Genomic DNA, 21,557 nt, shown 5'->3' with positions numbered 1-21,557 from the left:
GGGCTTGGGCTCAATATAATTTTATTGGGAAATGTTCAGCAACAAACATTTTGACAAACATTTTGGCAAACATTTTCAAATCGTCGGATATAACGCAAATGAACGGATGAGATTGAATGTTGCAGCGAGAGATTGAATAAGTTATAACTTATCGATTATTTACAGCGCCGTCCTTCAACAAAATGAGTTTTAGAGCTACCTCCCTAAATCCTTAAAACCCCAGCAAGCAAAACAGAGACAGAGAGAGATGAAAGTTTTGTTCTCGTTGAAAACTCTCTCTCGTCTCCTCGCTGAAAACCCTCACTCCCTCTTTGTTCGAACGGCTCCTCCGCTTCTCTCTTCGTGATTTTTCACTGTGAACCCTAAGGAAAGCTCAACGTCAGGTAACATCTCTTCTCTCTCTCACGATTTTCTTTCTTCTCCTCCTCTTTTTTGGCTCAAAGAACCCTAACAACCCTTATCTCAGATTTGTAGATCTCAGACGAAGCTCACAGCTTCATCTTCCCTCTATCAAACGAAGAAGAAGGTGAAGAAGACAAGAATCTCAGCCGATTCTTCCTTCTCTCCAAACTCACGGCCTCTTATTCATTCACTTGATTCCCCCCTCACAGTATGTTCTTAAGCTCCCCATCTCTTAGTTTAAATCATGAGAATTGTTTATTCCATCATGTAAATCGTAAAAGGTTGGTTCGTGCCCACCACCCACTTTGATATTGATCCATCTTCAAAACTTCTGTTGTTTCTATTATAGTTCTTCATCCATTATTCATTCGTTTACTTCACTTTCATGGTTGTCACAAGAAGGTCATGTATGTAATGGTTAGTTCTGTACATACATAAGTTGTAGAAATTAAGCATCATTTTTGTATTAAACTTAGATTGTTACAAAGTGCAATTACTCAATTATTTTGTTTATAAACAATTAAACATACATTGTCCCTTGTAACAGAGTCATTACTTCAATAAACTCTATGTAGATGTATCCTTATTGTATCTCATGTTGTTTTATCTGAACTGAAATTTTTATTATCTTAATCAAAGCTTGAAAAACAAACAATGTTCCACTGTGGTCGAAGTTGTCAACTTATGTGTGGAAAGTGTACCCACATCTTAGGTTCGACTCTCTTAGAACCCAACTTCGCAATTACCTTACAAAAGAAAAAATAGTTTGACCGTGGTCTTTGCTTGATCTTGTCAATCATATTAACTATTAAGAGTTGTTTAAACTTCTCATTCAAGCACTTGTTGAGCAAGGTTGAAAGGTCTCTTTAGCTCTTTATCTTGAATGTAAATTGCGTCTTTGAATGCCAAAATACCATTGTTTAAAAAGGATTATTATAATGACTTAACTTTAGATACAATAAAAAAAAACCTACCACTATAGATTTGTTGTTGCTATAATGCTATTGTAACTACTATTATATTTATAACCCATTTTTTCTTTCAAAAATGAACATGAGAATTGCCACTACAAATAACAAGAATGAGTGAAGTTTTTGAACAGAGAAAGCATTTGTTGTCCTAATAAAATTGATGTCTGAATTTTAAAAGCCAAAATTCAACATCTTTATTGAGACAGTTAAGATTCTATCTCATGACCAAGACCTTGCCTTGAGACAAGATTTTAAACCTTGACAAAGATAACACATCTGAAACATCCTAAACCAAGCTTGAATTTTGTTAATTACTTTGTTCACTTTTGAAAATATGAGTTCATTCTTGTCAAACTCCCTTGTAGTATGAATAACAAAATGAGTTCATTTAGAGATGTTTCATCTGGAATTAATGTGTCCCGTCTATAATGCTTCCTGTTAGCTGTTCATCTATTATTTCAATTTCCAGGCCCTTCTCTTGTTTTTGTTCTCGTACATAGGTTTACACTAAAACTGGTATCTGATTATACTTATTGAATGGGATCACTTTCTATTGATTGTTCTAGGTTCAGATTGATTACTGAGGTAGTGGTGAGACTGTGGAGGTAACAGGTAGCTTCAATGGTTGGCATCATCGAATTATAATGGATTATGATCCTTTGTCTGGTGGATCAAGGTAGTCAAATGCCATTCCTTTCGCTCATGTTTACAGTGGTTTCTTTAATGCTATTTATTTATCAATGTATCATTCTTTATGTCTTATATTCCCAATAGAACTTGTACTATACACGTGGATGCTTGAATGCCTTATTTGCACTGTGGCATTTGCATAAAGGGATACCCTTATCAGATTTTGTAGATTGGTCGTGCCTTCCTCTTCCCTATGTTGTACATGTGGGCACTTCAAGGGTGCTTGGACAACCCATTTAATTGGTTCCACCTAGGAGATCTCCTGGGTAAAAAATCAGCTTGGTGAGGTTATAGCCATACAATAGTAGACTTCTATCTAGATGGTTCAAGATTTTTTTTCCATATAAAAGAATGAAATATATTGGATTATCAAATCAGGCTGATATTTATCCTAGGAGATTGACTGCGTATCCATGGAATAGTTGCTGAGGACCCCTTTGCATCTGCACCAACTTGAGATGTTTTTATCATTCCAATTAAAAACACACCTGTTTTGGTCATTTGAATGAATAAAATCATTGAACTTTTATAGAATAATTCAATCATCCAAATGTTTTACTTGATATTTAGCTTATTTATGAATGGATCTCTGGGAAGGCTTTAATAATGATGTTTTGAAATCTAGATGACTTCATCATAAAAACATCTAAATGACTTCTTCATAAAAACATGCACACCAATATTTTTTTTCGTGTTTCTTTTTTAACGACCTCAAAATTGCTTTGCATTGTATCAAACTAACTGAGCTATGGGTCTAAGCCTGTGTTTCTTTGTGTATGTGTCTCTTGACGCTTTCAGATTTTTTGTGCACTTGTGAAATAGGGACACATCTGTGTTTTGTGGAGCAATGATGCTTTAGGCAACAATAACTGAAAGCCTTCACCACATCAATAATGTTCATCACAATCTTGAGTATGGATGCCCCACAGTGAAGACTGGATTTTTTGGGGGAGCTGCTTTTCTTGCCCTTGATGCATCTCTCCTTTGGTTGATTTGCCAAATGTTGGCACTCAATGCCACATCAAATTGAATATTTCTTTTGATTGGGATTATATTCTATCTTTGTCGATGTTAATATAATTGAAATTTTCAATTTCAAAACTGAGTTTTTTTTTTTTCCTCTTTAAGATTTCAGTTTATTATGGATTTGTGAAGGTGGTAGTTGCTATCATCAGGTTCAATTGGTTGCTTCTTGTTGTCTCCTATCCACTCCACTCAAGCATTGTAGGATAGCTAGTCTCAATAGCGAGTTCTCATCCGAAGGCCTTTGGAGAAGAAGAAAATGCTAATGGGTGTTGATAAAAAAAATAATGGTTAACTTCGTTTTGGGCATCCATTAATTTTATTAATTGGGATGTATTAAATTCTATTTTTTATTACTTTGATATTTCGATCTTAAAGTTATTGGGTACAACACATCACTTTTTTGCCAATGTAGCAAACTTGTTTCGAGTCCATCATGAACATCTATTTTTTGGTGGATGACATCCTAATTAGTGAATTTTTGTTTGTTGGATTTCAACATTTTTCATCGTGAAATTTAAAGCCACCGATGCATCTGTTCATAAAGCTTCAACTAGATGAAATTTTTTTTTTTTTGGGTAACCAAGGGAGTATCCTATCAACACTTTCAAGTAAGCATGACAGACTAATCTCCCTTGGGGGCCCCGCATGACCAACCCCATACAAGTTTTAAGGGGACAAATCCAAACCCATTTAAGTGCCACACAAGGTGGTGAGCAAGGGATTTGAAGGCAAGACCTGGGGAGCACACCTAGTCTTACCATCAAGCCCAACCCCGGTTGGTTCAACTAGATGATTCCCTTGGCGAAAAGGCTGATCATAATATCAATGCCCAAGTAGCTAATGTTTCTTATAATGCGATATATCTGTGGTATACAATCAACATTTGTACACTTAAGAATAACGACTCTAAAAGTTGATAGGGAACACATTGAAGGGAAATCAAGTTTTAGAAGGGTGATTCCCCAAATCCTTCCAAATTCAGGTAGAATCATCTGAGTCCACCTTCTCCAATCAAAGAATACTTCTCTCTTTGCCATACCTCCTCCACGTCCATTTTCCAGCAATGTCTCACTCATATTCTTCTAGTGCCTCATCCAAGACCCCCCCTTCCCTTCCCCATTTTGGCGTGCAGACATGATCCTAATGAATAAGATGGAAGTTGCGCGAGTTCTCCTCATTTGCTAACAAGAAACTCCTTTTCACCTTCTTCAATCAACTGGCTACTAAAATCGGAATACAAAAGAGCCATAGGTCATCGTCGTCTATACCCTATCCCAATTATTGCAGTCGACAACACAAATCCTATTTCACCATTTAATGTTTTATGAGCCGCATATTCCTTCAAATCTTCTCTAGCTGCCTCCATCCATGTCAAACAACTTTACCTTAATTTATTTCCTATTAGAACCATTTGTAATAACTGAAGGAATTTGGTAAGACCACAAAGAGTTGTATGTGGATCTAAAAATGGAACTTGTAGTGAACTCATACATCTACTAAAGTAGGTTAAAGAACTCTACTGAAGTTGTTGATAAGCAAGCCTAATCATTTACTAACAAATCAAACATGTAGACGGTGGATCCAAGAATTGATAGAAATACAATTAAATTAGTGATTCCAAGAATGTAACAAAGTCGATTAGTAAACTAAACTTTACAAATTCTTATGAACCCCAAATTTCTTTTTCTATCACAACAAGGTGATTCTTCAAAAGAAGTAGCTTTCAACACATATTTATTAAAATCCCAATGATGAACACTCCACACAACGTATACAGCCTTGAACCCACGACCTCAAAGTATGGCAAGAATGTTTTTCCAAGCAGGTAGATATCCACAAGAAAAGAAAACAGTGGTCTGCACATGCCGACAACACAAATAAGGGAATCAATATTAAAAACATGAAAAGGGTATGTCTATGATCATTCATAAATATTTTTTTTCTTGTAGAAAAGGCTATAGGATCCTAAATACCTGTAAAAAGTATACAAATACCTATAAACAACCCAAGAAATTTATATGTAAACAACCCAAGAAATTTGGAGCTACATGAAGTAACATGTAAACAACCAAAGAAATTTACAAATGTTCTCAACAGTCGGTTTGCTATAAAATTGGCAAGAATACAAATTGGCACTAGTTTCGTTTGTTTCCTATGAAAATCAACCAAAATTAATGATTCAAACAATAAAAGAGAAGAAACATTGGTGAATAAAAGCATCTTATTTCAAAATGCATAGAACATATCTACAGGTTTTGAAGAAGGAAAACACCTCATAACTTACATATTTTTAATGCCTTAGGTCAATGGTGTTCATCTTATGCACAAATGCTGGTGGCGAAAGTTTAATATTGTAGTAGATCAACATCCCACAAATGTGAGATAATACCAAAAAAAAAAAAAAACACTAATTGAAAAGAGATGCATGTTATTACCCTTGAAACTATGTTTCCATGGTTTTCATTGCGGATGCAAGTCTAGATATGAAACATATATCAAATTCAATTGCCAAAGAACTAATGTCAATAATGGGAACTACCTTTGCAAGGTTTTATAATACAGTGGGATCTTAGACTGCACATGAAAGATCTCTAAATAAACTCATGTTGTTATCCATACTGCAGAGAAATTTGACAAGAATGAACTCATGTTTTCAAAAGTGAACAAAGTAATGAACAAAATTCAAGCTTGGTTTAGGATATTTCATATGTGTTATCTTTGTCAAGGTTTAAAATCTTGTCTCAAGGCAAGGTCTTAGTCATGAGATAGAATTTTAACTGTTTCAATTAAGATGTTGAATTTTGGCTTTTAAAATTCAAAATTCAGACATCAATTTTATTAGGACAACAAACACTTCATCTGTTAAAAAACTTCACTCATTCTTGTTATTTGTAGTGACAATTCTCATGTTCATTTTTGAAAGAAAAAATGGGTTATAAATATAATAGTAGTTACAATAGCATTATAGCAACAACAAATCTATAGTGGTAGGTTTTTTTTTATTGTATCTAAAGTTAAGTCATTATAATAATCCTTTTTAAACTATGGTATTTGGCATTTAAAGACGCAATTTACATTCAAGATAAAGAGCTAAAGAGACCTCTCAACCTTGCTCAACAAGTGCTTGAATGAGAAGTTTAAACAACTCTTAATAGTTAATATGATTGACAAGATCAAGCAAAGACCACGGTCAAACTATTTTTTCTTTTGTAAGGTAATCGTGAAGTTGGGTTCTAAGAGAGTCAAACCTAAGACGTGGGAACACTTTCCACACATAAGTTGACAACTTCGACCACAGTGGAACATTGTTTGTTTTTCAAGCTTTGATTAAGATAATAAAAGTTTCAGTTCAGATAAAACAACATTAGATACAATAAGGATACATCTACATAGAGTTTATTGAAGTAATGACTCTGTTACAAGGGACAATGTATGTTTAATTGTTTATAAACAAAATAATTGAGTAATTGCACTTTGTAACAATCTAAGTTTAATACAAAAATGATGCTTAATTTCTACAACTTATGTATGTACAGAACTAACCTTTACATACATGACCTTCCTGTGACAACCCTGAAAGTGAAGTAAACGAATGAATAATGGATGAAGAACTATAACAGAAACAACAGAAGTTTTGAAGATGGATCAATATCAAAGTGGGTGGTGGGCACGAACCAACCTTTTACATTTACATGATGGAATAAACAATTCTCATGATTTAAACTAAGAGATGGGGAGCTTAAGAACATACTGTGAGGGGGGAATCGAGTGAATGAAGAAGAGGCCGTGAGCTTAGAGAGAAGGAAGAATCGGCTGAGATTCTTATCTTCTTCACCTTTTTCTTCGTTTGATAGAGGGAAGATGAAGCCGTGAGCTTCGTCTGAGATCTACAAATCTGAGATAGGGGTTCTTAGGGTTCTATGAGCCAAAAAAGAGGAGAAGAAGAGAGAAAATTGTGAGAGAGAGAAGAGATGTTACCTGACGTTGAGCTTTCCTTAGGGTTCACAGTGAAAAATCACGAAGAGAGAAGCGGATGAGCCGTTCGATCAAAGAGAGAGTGAGGGTTTTCAGCGAGGAGACGAGAGAGAGTTTTCAACGAGAACAAAACTTTCCTCTCTCTGTCTCTGTTTTGCTCGTTTGGGTTTTAAGGATTTAGGGAGGTAGCTCTAAAACTCATTTTATTGAAGGACAGCGTTGTAAATAATTAATAAGTTATAACTTATTCAATCTCTCGCTGCAACATTCAATCTCATCCGTTCATTTGCGTTATATCCGACGATTTGAAAATGTTTGCCAAAATGTTTGTCATACGGTTTTGCGCCGAACGCCTCCCAATTTTATTTAATGGATTGCCATTTTCCTTTCTTATAATCCAAAGATTTGGATTGGTCTGATGATTCTATCACCCAACCACACGTTTTGATCTTGATAAGCTTTACAAACACAATATTTCACTTCCACTCATCTGCGTTCGTGGTGATCGCTAAGAGCCCCTCTTCCATCAATAGATACTCCCAATGTGTCGACCACATGACCTAGCATTGTCTTTCCTACGAGAACATCCACACTAGATCCAGTGTGCTTAACAAGATTTCCTTCTTTTATAGGAGTATCACTTCCTGGCAAATTCAACCATTTCCCCAACTTGAATCTCGTTCAATCCATAAACTAATTCACTTACAAGTTGCAAGCATGTTCAGAGTTAGCTGCCCTAATGGGTAAAGCTAGTTACCCATGATCTGTTATGAATTATGATATCACATATGTAGCTTTTTGGGCCTCCTTTTACCACATTTGAAGATAAAGGAGAATAAGCACATTTTTTTTAGAATGTATAGATAAAGGAGAATAACCACAAATGTTTGTCGTGAGTTTGATGGGGTTGAAATTAAGGACGATTCATCTGCAATGACTCTGATGATCCTTGATCGTATGAGTTGCAAGGGCATCACACCTACCCTACTTTGAAATTGATAAGTTTTTTCTAAGGCTTTTGATATCAGATTGAAATTAATGATGACTCAACTGGGATGAGTGGAATGTGCTTTGTAAATGTCTTGTATTCTATTGGCAGTATGTTGAATTGAGGAGGTGCCCTTGCCCAAATTTTTTAAGGTTTCAAAAAAGGCAATTATGTAATATTTTCTAAGGATTTTATATTTTTGGGGAGATAGACTTGTTTTAGCAACTCTCAATTTTACAAATAAAGATCCCTAGGGCTATACAACTTAAAAGAAAATAGTGATTGTTCTTGATCTGATCTATGGACTGCCAAACCAAGTAAATCCTTGTATTTTTCGTGTGCGATTTCTGTTCTCTTTGCTGCTTCATTTTTTAACAGAATTACCTGTGATAATTAAAGCTGCAAGGGACATAATCTCTTACTTATTTGAATTCTATTAGAGAGAAGCTAATCGGCCTATTGACTTCTTAGCTACTACTTGCAAACAAAGGGTGGAGCCCATAACCCTAGTGATACCTGCAAGCACATCTACCTTCAAATACAAAACACATCAAATATGTGTTTTATTTTCTCTTCCCACTTCAACTTTTACTCTCATTTTAAGTGTTCGTTTACAGTAATTATATGTCCCATTTTATATTTGGAGATCTCAATTGTATTAGCGTTCAGTTCATTGTGATCTTAAGATTAAGAAAGTTGTCTTCTCAAGACCAAAATTGGTCAATCTCACGAGGTTGACTCCCAAATATTATCAATACATCAAGTACATAGGTGAATTCTAGCTTAATTGGAGACGATCATTTGATCAAGTAACTTTTTCGATTCTTTTTTTTTTTTTTTGCTTGCTATTTTGGGTATTTAAAATATTTTCTCTAAAACCAATTCTAGACCAACATAAAGTTAATTTGACCTTTTTTTTTTTGCTAAATGAGCAGAAGTATATTGTGTTAGAACTCTATATCATGTGGTCCATTGACCTAACGATTTTATAGTTTAATTGCACAAGGATTCTATATATAAAAGATATCACTATTAAATAATTCCAATATCATTAGTATATTTAATATTATTTAAAATTAGTGAGAGCCTTTGATGGATATGAAATTTATTAAAAGAATAACTCTATGCCCTCAACTTTCATCTAAAAAAGAGGATTGACGATCCTATATTAGCAATAAATATAAAACGAACTAATTGTAGAAAACACACATAAAAGAGAGTTCTAATAGAGTGATATCCATCAATCACTAGTGTAAACACTCCATTTTTGCATTTGCTTAATTCGATATTTCGTCACCCGGTTGTTGTGAATCCTTAATGATGAGTGCAAATAACTCGAAGACTTGAGAGTACTGTCCCCGATTCTATATATAAAATATATCATTATTAAAGAATCCCAATATCGTTAGAATATTTAATATTACTTAAGATAAATAAGAGACTTGATGGATATGAAACTTATTAAAAGAATAACTCTAGGCTCTTAGCTTTCATCTAAAAAAGAGGATCGATTACCTCATATTAACAATGAATATAAAACAAATTAATTGTGAAAAATGCACATAAAAAAGAGTTCTAGTAGAGTAATATCCATCAATCACTAGTCGTGTAGACATCCCATTTTTGCATTTGCCTAATTAGACATTTCGTCACTTGGTTGTTATGAATCCCTAATGATGAGTGCAAAGAACTAGAAGACTTGAGAGTACTGTCCCTGATTTTTTTATTTCTAGTCTTTTCATCTCCCTCATTTGTTATGACTCAACATAGAAATTTATGCACGCTTAGGATGTCTACATCTTACACCTGATTTAGAAAGTAAGCACACTTAGGTTCGCTATACGTTTCGATAATCTAAAGACTTTGCGACGCTAGAAAAATATGACCTCAAGACTTAGAAATAATCACGTTAATATTGAAAAAAATCTCACGTCAAAATTCTTAAATTTGCAAAAATTAACAAAATGGTGAAAAAGTCCTTCCTAATTTCATTCCTCTAGAAGTTTCGAAAGTGTCTTCATTGCCTTCAGAATATGATTTCGAGTCTAATAAGACCCAAATCGATACAAAATAATTTTTTTTTTTATGAAAAATCATAATAATGATCGAAACGCCCCTTAATGTTTGACTTTGACATAAAGACCTTGATTCTTAGGAAAAACATGATAGCAAATTATCAATAGGATTATGCACATCGAAAATCTAAAAAATTTAAAAAATTCTCAATCAAATAAAAAAAATTCAAATTAAAATTTAATCAAACAATTAAAATTCAAATTAATCAACCAATTAAAATTTCATTAAAACCAAATAAAAAATTCAAATTAAACGTTAATCGATAAATTAAAATTCAAAATCAATTTAATCAAATTCAAAGTAAAATTTGATCGATCAATAGAAGTCAAACTAAAATTTAATCGACTAATAAAAATTTCAAATCAAGATTGATTCATAAGATTCAAATCAAAACAACCATCCAAATTTAAACATATTCTTAATCATTCAATCAAAACCAATCAATAGGGGACTATCGAGTTGTGCAAAACATGGGATCAATGCCTACCTTGTTCTACAAAAAACGTAGAGAATAACGAGAATTAAAAAGAAAAAAATATGGAAATGTCTTAAAGAGGATGTCCCATTATTGAAATAAATAAAAAATAGATGAAAAGGAAAATAGAAAGAAAAATCCTATAAAGGTTGGATGTCTCTACTACCCCCTTTCTCTCTCTCTCTCTCTCTCTCTCCCACATTTTTAGTTAAAACTCTCTAGACGTTCTCCCTTTCTCTCACTCTCCACCTTCTTCTCCAACTTTCCAATGCAGTCCCTCTCTGCCCACGTTTTTATGTACTTTCCCTCTCTCTTCAGATGTTCTCTCTCCTTCTCTCTCTGCGCGTGTTTTTCTCTACTCCTTCTCTTTGACACCATAACAACATCAAAAGATAAATAATAATAATAATAAAAAACCATAAGAAAAAGAAAGAAAAAATAAGGAAGAAATGAAAAGAAGAAGGAAGGGAGCAAATCAACATACCTTCTTAACACAAAAGTCATCTTCACTTCCCATCTTCTATCATTATAATACTTGCAAACCGTCTAGGATTGCACTCGAAGGAACGCACAACAGTCATCATTCTGTCGTAGAGGTAAGTTTGGTTTTATTTTGTTGAACTTTTTTTTTTCTCCTCATTTTCCCGATTTTATTTTGTGTTAATGATCGTCCGACCTTTATTAATGTGTTCATAATGTTTATCACATGTTCTTAACTCTTCGAGTTTAAGAATTTTATATGTATATATGAATTTCTGATTCACTGATCTGCCATGTAACTTTTTGGATTCAAGAATTCTATATATAGGTATGAATTTCTGATTCGTTGATTTGCCACATGTTCATAATGTTTTAGTTCAAAAATTTTGTGTGTGTGTATGAATTCTCGATTCACTAATTTGCTATGTGTCCCTGATGCTCCCAACTGAGAAATTTGATACGTATAAATCTCCAGTTCATGGATTTGATAATATGTTCATAATTCACCAATTTTGAGATCTATATATGTTCATATTTTTTTGATTTAATAATTTTACATGGTATCGATTTTTATTGATTGTGAGATCCATATATATATATATATATAGGGTCCCGTTCAACACCCTAAGCTTTACCACACACTTTAACAAACGTGTTTTGTCTTACATGGGTTAGAAGTTTTGGAATGGGCTGATTTTTGGTGAGGATGACTCTATGATGAGGAGATCATCCTCACCAAAAATCAGCTCATTCCAAAACTTCTAACCCCATAAAAAATGGTTTACAAAAAATGGACGGTCCACGATTTTTCAACGTGTAAACATGTGGCTAAACATTTCGGAATGGGCTGATTTTTGGGGAGGATGATCTTTTAATCATAGAGATCATCCTCACCAAAAATCAGCCCATTCCAAAACTTCTAACCCATGTAGGACAAAAAACGTTTGTTAAAGTGTGTGGTAAAACTTAGGGTGCTGAACATTTCCCATATATATATATATATATTCCTATTTTCTCAATTTGATAAGTTTACATGATATTGGTTTTTGCCAATTTCAAGATTCATGCATGCTCATATTTTTCCGATTTGATAATAGTACATGATATTGATTTCCTCCAATTTTGAGATTCATGTATGTCTGTATTTTCTTGATTTGATAATTTTACATGATTTTGATTTTTTTTGCTAATTTTGAGATTCAAGTCTGCTCATATATTTTTGATTTGATAATTTTACATGATATTGATTTTTGCTAAATTTGAGATTCGTGTATATTTATATTTTATCAATTTGGTAAGTTTAGGCAATATTAAAAATTTTTAATTTAGAAACTCATGTGTATTCATATCTTATCAATTTGATAGTTTTGTGTGATTTTGATTTTTGCTGAATTGTTGAGTTGTCCTGTGTTCATAATTTTCTAATTATGTAGCAGATGCATAATACAAGAGGAAGATCACTATCTTCTAATTCAAAAGATAACCTTGAATCCACAAAGGAAAAAAATAAGATGAATTAATTCTCTAGAAAAAAATTATAAAACTTAATTGATAACTTCATTGAATCAAAACATCCCTCACTTACAACGCTATAAATATATTTTTAGATTTTAAGTAATTTGTATTGCCACTATACTTACAAAAAATAATAAAACATAGCTGAAATAATAAACTTTCAAAATCGTAAAAAATTATTTCAATTAGAACTTTCCTATTAATCTTAAAATACTTAATAAAATCCATCTAAAACAAATTTTGATTCAAACTACCTCAAATTAAACTAAAAAGGAATTTATTGAATATATATATTGTAACTCAAAACGAGTCTTTTGACTGCAGAAACAATCTGTATAATAATCGTCGTTCTGATTTATGGTCGTGAAGTTAAGTCCATTTGAAGCTAAGTTGAACGATTAGCCTTTCGACCGATCTTCTTTTGTCCTTCACTTCCAAATAATCTTCTGCAACTCATTCTACCTCAGTTGTTTACAGAATTGAAGTCAATGTATTCTAGTGGACATGATGCAGATGATAATACATAATTTTCTTTGTCAGTAACCATAATGCACTTTAAGCTTAAAACTTCGAGTACAAACAAGATAAATTCAAGCCTCACCATATGATGGAGATGGGTTTGCTATTTTGGTTTCAAAACCTTTATTATTTTCTTACTTTGTACTGCTTTCAATATCGACCACCATTTTCAATACATCCCAAGGATATCTCTCATATAAAAACTGTACATCAATATCATCTAGGTCTTATCAATATTTGGGGTCTGTAACATGAATCTTGTCTCACCACTTCATTCAAGGCATGTGGCTTTTTAGATATTTTCTTATCATCACTGATGTCAACTTCAACTTTATTTTCCTTTTTTAAGAGCCTCCAATTTATACCAAAGTACTATTCTTATCCAAGTGCAACAAAAATTATTATTATTTTTTACTTCAAATTGTAGAAAACTAATTAGTCTCAAAGTTGAGATTTGTTAACAAATCCATGCTTCTATTTTCCACCACCATGTCAACTACTTTGTTTATCATGGGATAATATGCGATTATAATGTACTGAGTCATCTAGTATACCATTAAAATAATGTTAATTTGTGTATTATGCCACTAAATTGAACAACGATAGAAGTTACAGTAAGTATCACCATGATGCTTTAGTCCATTCATATGCTGATCGGTAGAACATGATACCAATTGACACGGGGACTTAATTAACGGATTTCTATACGTGAATAAGCCTTATAACTAAATATTAATAGGGCAATGTTTTAGTCAGTCAAGATGGAAGTTGTTCCATGATCCAAAGGATTGTATGGTCCTCGAGTTCGGATCTTGATAATCATCCAATGATCTGGACAGTCATATTGTCCATGTTAAAAATGAAAATCTTATGATAGCGCACATAGAAAGTAAAATAAGAAAGAAAAAGCTACTTTCAACTTCCTATAATATAGCCTACAAAGAAACATAAACAAGGGAAAAGCTTTGTCTCAAACAAAGATAACATGTACATTTGTTTTTCTCTTTGCCTTTTCATATGAACATAGCTAAGGCTCCAATTAAACCATAAAGGTGAAATGAACATATTCTCAAATTCTTTCCTTTCTCCCTTCTTGTCTTGTGCCCATTTCCAGCCTTGTGACAAAGAGAAAAGATACCTTATTTTGTCCCAGCTCTTCCCTTGGACCACCACTAAAGAGATTAATCTCATACCCATAGTTTGCCCAACAAAGCCAGTCTATGTACATTCAACTCCAGAGATTAAACCCTTTCAATCATCAAATCCACTTGGAACCCAAGCTGTAGCAAAGACAGAGTTGTGACCCTTCCATGTGAGCACCAGCATTTCTTCTTCTCTCTTCATTCCCCAACCACTTGCATGTTCATCTAGTAAAAACTTAACTTCCCCAATAGTATCTTCACCAAAGGGAACACTAAGAAAGTGAGCATTCTTCATGCGTTGCACCAATCTAACACTTGACTCTAACCTCTCAATCCTTTGCAAACCTTCGAAACCAAGGATGTTCTCAATCTTATGCCCAACGTCAGTTTCGTATTCTATTCTTTGGCTGCTATCCTTGGGCAAGAAAGTCTCCAAGGCATCGAATGGTATCCATAGATAATTGAAACATACAGGGATCCGAGATGTGAGGCTCAGATAATCTAAATCTGAATCCTCATCGACCACAGTAACGAGACAAGGGTTAAGATCCCTAATCAATTGTAAAAACCAGTCTCGGAAAGATAGATCTTTAATGCTCCCCCCAGGTTCATCAGGCAAATATCGTAACCAATTTTGACAATTGATGACCAAGGCCTCATCATCTCTTAGGTTTAGCAAGGACGGATTTAATTGACTCAACAACAATTCAAGGTGAAAGATAGATGAATCCACCGACGAGACATCACTAGGCCTAGAGGAAGAGCCACTGATCACATGGAATTCGAAAGGAACGTCCCTAGACTTAGCAAAATTTGACAGACGTTGACCAACTTCTTCAGTCGACACGTTAAGCAAAGGAGGGACAGGTGGCCTACAAGAAAGCACAGTGATTCGAAGTGATGGTGGACCTTCAGGCCTCTTCGCCAAGGTATCAATTAGGGTAGGCCACTGCATGCAATGTGTGATACTAAAATCTAATATATGAACCTTTGGCTGCCCTTGAATTGCTTTGAAAATTGCACTATTCGATACACAAAAACCAAATCTGTGCCAAGGAATCAAGTCAACATACCCTGCTAGCTCGGTGACAGACATCAATCTTGTTCTAGTACTCTGAAAGGTAGCTGTGCTATGAAAATTCATGGCTGTAGCTGGGCAAACCCTAGAAGCCCTAGAGATGAGTGCCCTTAAGAACCATGAAGTGAGCCTTTGGTTAGGGTCACCTATAGAAGAAGCGACGTTGTTGAGTACCCACATCACTTGTTGAGCTAAGGTGATGTCTTTGCTTTCTAGGGCACTTGCACAGTGAAGGAGAAGCTTCTCGATACAAGCTCCGTCTAAGCTGCCAAGACACCCTTTGAGTGCACCTGATAGAGAACTTTGGTGGGTGTTGAAAAGATTAGGGTTTGGTAGAGAGATGGGTGTAGCTGTAGTTGTACCTCTTAGTTCAGTTTTCATCTCTATCAAGGACGACGGACGGAAATTTGGGTTTTGTTTTGCTTCTACGTGCATGATGGGGGGGCTTGGTTTTGGGGAAGATAACGAGAGAAGGTGGTGATTGTGCAAATGGTGGGTATTTTATGACACTTGGCTGATGAGGATTGGTGGATGAGGATTGAAGAGCTAGGGTCTATCTTTCTGAAAATTTGAGTTTACTGGATGGAGAATTGGTGTTTTAATTGTGAACATTAGAGAGAGAGAGAGAGAGAGAGAGAGAGAGAGAGGTAGTCTCTTTTCTTCTAGGGACCATATATACACAAGGCCTTGATCTATAAATATCATAATAATATTAAGCCAAAAATATAGTTGAAAACAACCAAGCCTCTCTTATCCTTCCAATCCTATGTCTTTTGTTTTCTCTGTTAGGGTATCCATTACCCCCTACTTAAATCCATTCATCAATTTTTAAGACCACATATTTTCAGTTTCAAAAAGAAGAGATTTACTTTTATAATTAAGAGACAATATATTGTATGATAGACCTTGATTCAATCATCCCAATGACCCTTCTGATTATTGATCTGGACCAAAATAATTGGTGATCAGAGCCACATATTGAATCATCCTTAACCCATAAAACAAAGAAATTGGACACTTGAATTGAATTAGCTGTAACCATCAAATATTTGGTTCTAGATCTGAAAATTAAAGCCTCTACTGTGGCCCGTCTGTTCCCAGGATGGTCCCTGATTGTTGACTTGGCCAGATATGTATGCTGTCCTAGAATTAGGGTCCATTGAAGATGATGGACTTCATGTACATCATAAATGCTCCTGTTTTTTTTTTTTTTTTTTGTGAAGTTATCTGTCATTATGAAGAACACTCCCTCTAATAATCCTTAGTTTAGTCACTACAAGAAGAGAATTTTCCTAGGCTATTTTGTTGATTTCCTCCATCTTTTCCATTTTTGTTTGCTTTAATCAGATGATTAGAAGGTAGATAGTAGGTTAAAGAGGCAGTCCTAGCCGGCCATTTTTTTGTTTTATGTGTGCTCTTGAAATGTCATTAAAGACAGACTCAACATTATTAATTTTAAGCAATTTGGCTTTCTCTTTGAGTTGAATGATTGATGGGTATTTCTCAGTCCACAAACATCATAGATGAGATGAATTTTGTTGCTTGTGCCATGCAAATACACCGCATAAGACAAATACACCTAATTTCTATTAGAAGACACTAGTGGGGAGAAACACGTGAGCACAAAAACAAAAGAATGACATTTAGGGTTTGTGTGGAAACATATATTATCCTACTTCGATAAGGAAAAAACAATAACATCAACCTTCTAATGAGAATCCTAAGGCGTCCGTTGGGGGTATTTAGATTTCAGATGAAGAGATGATGATAAATTAAAGGGTGATGATAATAATCCTTGTTTTTTTTAATGGTCATGTCATTGGAGATTAATCTATATGGGGACCCAAATAACCCAACTTGACCTATTAGTTTAGTGCTTGGTTTCAATAGCAAATAACTTCATTTATTAAAACATCCACACATGCAAAATTTTTGTCACTCCCCAGCTTGGCCTTTTATTTTGAAAAGCCATTGATTTGGAGGGTCTCTCTTTTTTTTTTTTTTTTTTTCTAAAAAAGAACGTGGAAAATTGTGAACATGTACCACATTGAAAATGGAAATTGGTGTCATTCTTTGGGGCCACATGAGGCATTTTTCATTCACTAGGTCTAGAGTAATCTATAGAATTCCAAAAGGGCTTGGGAAAGAATGTCTATATAATGAACACAACACTTCTCATCCTAATGTTTATCCCTAACAATAGTAGTGGTTGAGATTTAATCTCATTATGAATCTAGAAAAATAATTTCAACTTTATTCCCTTCTCTCTCCTTCCTTTCCAAAAGTATCTATTCAACTTGAGTTGTGATAATCTACGCCCCCCTCTGACATACTTCCCTCCTACGCCCCCATCACAGAACTGTAAATCATTTGCCCCAGGGTACACAAGAAAAATATTTATGGTTCTGTGCAGTGTTTTAAAAATTGGACTAGACTGACAGTCCAACTGGTCTGATCGGATTTTTCAATTTTATCAATCTGGTTCATCATGAACCTGATTTGTTTTTTACAAAACCATCGGTTTTTTGACAATCTCCTATTTAACCACCAAAACCGTTGGTTCTCAAAAACCGATTCATTAATATGATAAAATTAAATTAGAATGCAAATCGCCAAATCCACAGATTGATTTGCTGGGTTTGCAGTTTTGCATTGCAGTTGCACCCAAAAGGCCAAAACGTGATTTGTTAAGATTTATTAGGGTTTTAACTTTTAACTTAAATATAAATATTAGAAGAAAAAAAAAACGCCCAAACTTGATTTATTAGGGTTTTATCAAGTTAAAGAAGATTTGAAGATTGAAGAAGTTGAGTTAGAGTCCGTCCATTAAAGAAGAAAAGGTTTGAATTTTAATGAAAAAAAAAATTCATATTTCCATTAATCTTCAATTTTATTTAAATTCAGAATTTTTTTATTTGATTTTTAATCACTTCTTCTTCTTCTCTTGTGTAGTGATAGATTTGAGGTTAGGGAGTTAAGCATCAAATTGAAGATCAAATAAAGGATTTACAAATTTTTCTTTTATATATATTTTTTCAAATTAATTTTGGTTTACAGGTACAGTTCTTTGCTTCATCTTCTCTGCATATCAACAAGTATCTGCATTTTTACTAAACAAAACTCCCTTGGAGTTATCCAAGGGAACCTTACTAAATAAGTATGGAGTTTGTTAATCACCAACCAAACTTTACTTTACCAAGTAGTTTGTTTCCCAGCAAACCCTGAGGTGGGATCCACGTTATAAAGTATAAAAATATAAAATTTAAATTGAGGTTTTTATTTGTAGCTTAACATACACAGAAGTGGATCCAAGCCACATCAATTTGTGGTATTCAAAAACATGATCAGATGTCACAAGCCCACAAGCCCACAAGATTATAAACGATAAAATTTTAAGATTTTTGAAAACAAAAATCGAAAAAAATAAAATAATTCTCACTATGGAATTTTAATTTTAAATTTGGGACTTCGGTAGCCATCCCTTTTCAACACCTTCAATCAAATTAAAAAATATTAGTTAATTTTTTTTAAAATTTTTGAATATGAGTTTTTCCAATGAAATCTAGAATGTTGTGGTATTGGATTGCCAATTTGTTTATCCCTACAAGCCCAATGACTCTTAGTAAGAATTAAAATCTTACTAAGTTAGTTATGTTTGTCAGATTCATAAAGTAAGAATAACAAGCTTGATAAAGCAAGGAATAAAATTACAACAAATAGATCTATTGGTAAGTCGATCTAAATGTTATTAACATTTCGGATGTATCACGTCAATGTTTCATATTAAATATAGAACATCTATACTCATATATTGATTTGTCTGTGTTAATAATGTTAGAACGTTTTAATACCAAAGTAAACATAGTGGGCATTTCAATTATAGTGCTTGAATAAATCATTTCTTTTTTTAAATTATATTTGTTTGGGATTCTAATTTGAATTATTATTCTGTTTTTTCATATTTTTAATTGTTAGAATGTCAAGTCCAAGTGTAGCTTCCACTTTTATCAATTTTAATTCTACTCGAAGTAAGACAGATGATACTTGGGAGCATCGTAAAATTTTAGATGATCCAACTGGAAAAAGAATGACTATTCTGAAATACAATTATTGCGGAAAGACATTTTGTGGAGGTGGGACACATCGAATGAAAGAATGTCTGGACCGTAAGAAGGGGGTGCTGAGACTTGCTCAAGAATACCTAGATAGGTATAATATCAAATTGATTGTAATCTTAGAAATGTTTCAAAAGAAAAAGAAAAGAAAAGAAAAGAAAAGAAAAAAAAAATGGAAAAAAGAAAATACGATGAATAAGAAATAAGTCTTGTGACAATAGATGATGAGTCAAGTGAAGAAGATCATGATGTTGTTAGTCATGCTACTAAGAATAAGAAAAGCAATAAGTTAATACGAAGAAAAGGGATTGTCAACTCCACGAACAAATTCAGGTGAACAATCGAAAATTAAAAGTGCATTGGCAACCAAGGATAAGGTATTAAAGGCAGATTCAACCATTGAAAAATGGATGTATGATGCATTCATTCCATTCAATATCATTAACTCGCATTATTTTCAACCTATGCTTGATGTAGTTATTTTTATTGGTCCAGGATATAAAACACCTTCATATCATGCCATACGGGGTTCTATTTTGAAGAAAAATATCAATGAAGTGAAATAGTTTATTGACATCATTTGAGATAATTGGAAAGAGAAAGGTTGCACAATCATGACTGATGGTTAGACTGATAAAAGAAGTGGGACATTGATTAATTTTCTTATTTATTGTCTTAAAGGAATTATATTTTTAAAATCAGTTGATGAGACAACACATTCGAAGACCGTTCAAATGTTATTTGGTCTTGTTAAGGAAGTGGTGGAATTTCTTGGACCAGAAAATGTAGTTCAATTGATAACTGATAATACAATTAATTAAATAACTCCAAGAAAATTATTGGTCCAAGAAATTGCAAGAGTATTTTGATCTTTTTATGTGGCCTATTCAATTGATTTAAGGCCTGAAGATTTGACAAGTTAAAAGATGTGCTGTTGATTATAAATAAAGCACGAGATATTTCAAAATTCATTTATAACCATTTTGTCGTTCTAAATTTGATGAGAATGCATACAAATGGAAAATAGGTGGTTCATCCTGCTTTTACTTGTTTTGCAATTAACTTTTTGACATTACAAAGTTTGATCAATAATAAAAATGATTTGCAAAATATGGTCACCAGCAAGGAGTGGTTAGAAAGTAAATGGTCAAAAATCAATGATGGGAAGGATTTCAAAAATACAATTTTGTTACCTGAGTTTTGGACTTCATGTGAGATGCTTGTTAAAATTGGTGAATCATTGGTGAGAATCTTACGTTGTGGATAGTGATGACAAACCTGCAATGGGATGCATATTTGAAGGCATTATGATAGCAAAGAAAACAATAAAAAATGAATTTAAAAATAAAATAAAAGTGTACTTACCATTTTTTGATATCATTGATCGTCGATGGGAAGATCAACTTGATGCAAAGTTACATGCAACAAGCTATTGGTTGAATTCTGAATTTTTTTTAAATAATAAAAATACTTTTTCTTCCCACTATAGAATTTTGTCTCAACTCTTGGATTGTATCAAAAGAATGTTTGTTGATGACGAGTTAAAACAAGAAAATATCAATAAAGAAATCAAGCTCTACAAGGAAGCAAGTGAAGACTTTGGGCGATCTATGACAATAAATGAACATAATAAAATGCCTCCAGGTTAACAAATCAAATAGTTTAATCTTTATATTTTTAAATTTAATATATAATTTAGGTTCTTGACTAATTTATTTTATGGTGCATGTTTTGTATAGTAAATTTTTTTTTTGCATAGTTAATTAGTGAGAAAACTTTGGAGGAAGTGCACCGAATTTGCAAGAAATGACTATGAATTCTAAGCCAAACTTGTAGTTCATCGGGTTGTAAACGTAATTGGAGCATTGTTGAACGAATACATATGGAAAGAAGAAATCAATTAGAGCACCACAGGCTCAATGATTTTGTGTTTGTTCAATATCTTCATTTAGCAAATCAGTAAGTAGTTATTTGTTTTTATGTGAGTACGTTGATTGTCAGTATTTTTTAATACTTGAATTTATTCTTGAATTTTTATATTAATACATATTTATATAGTTCATAATGTATTGATTTAAAATTATTTTTTGCAGGGGTTCCAAGAA

The 21,557-nt window shown here is 33.3% G+C and overlaps 2 long non-coding RNA genes and 1 pseudogene across 3 annotated transcripts; 1 reads left to right on the top strand and 2 right to left on the bottom strand.

Moving 5' to 3' along the window:
• The first annotated feature begins 36 nt into the window (after positions 1-36).
• LOC147392045 (uncharacterized) lies at positions 37-3,179 on the top strand. Of its 2 annotated transcripts, none has more exons than XR_015183263.1 (4): positions 37-383; positions 467-610; positions 1,940-2,049; positions 2,886-3,179. It is a non-coding gene; the product is annotated as an uncharacterized LOC147392045 (long non-coding RNA). The 2 variants fall into 2 exon arrangements; XR_015183262.1 differs by having other exon boundaries at positions 38-383; positions 2,862-3,179.
• Positions 3,180-4,669: 1,490 nt separating this feature from the next.
• LOC147392044 (uncharacterized) lies at positions 4,670-7,402 on the bottom strand. The gene is made up of 4 exons (XR_015183261.1): positions 7,068-7,402; positions 6,841-6,984; positions 6,633-6,662; positions 4,670-4,945 (listed from the first exon to the last, which is right to left on the bottom strand). It is a non-coding gene; the product is annotated as an uncharacterized LOC147392044 (long non-coding RNA).
• A 6,612-nt stretch (positions 7,403-14,014) lies between these two features.
• On the bottom strand, positions 14,015-15,972 carry LOC147392043 (scarecrow-like protein 32 pseudogene; annotated as a pseudogene).
• Between the last annotated feature and the right edge of the window lie 5,585 nt (positions 15,973-21,557).

This window comes from Akebia trifoliata, chromosome 11 (genome assembly GCF_017979445.1).
Source record: "Akebia trifoliata isolate Shusen 1 chromosome 11, ASM1797944v1, whole genome shotgun sequence".
Taxonomy (NCBI): Eukaryota; Viridiplantae; Streptophyta; class Magnoliopsida; order Ranunculales; family Lardizabalaceae; genus Akebia; species Akebia trifoliata.
The sequence above is the reverse complement of the archived record's forward strand: the minus strand, read 5'-3'. Positions and strand labels throughout refer to the sequence as shown.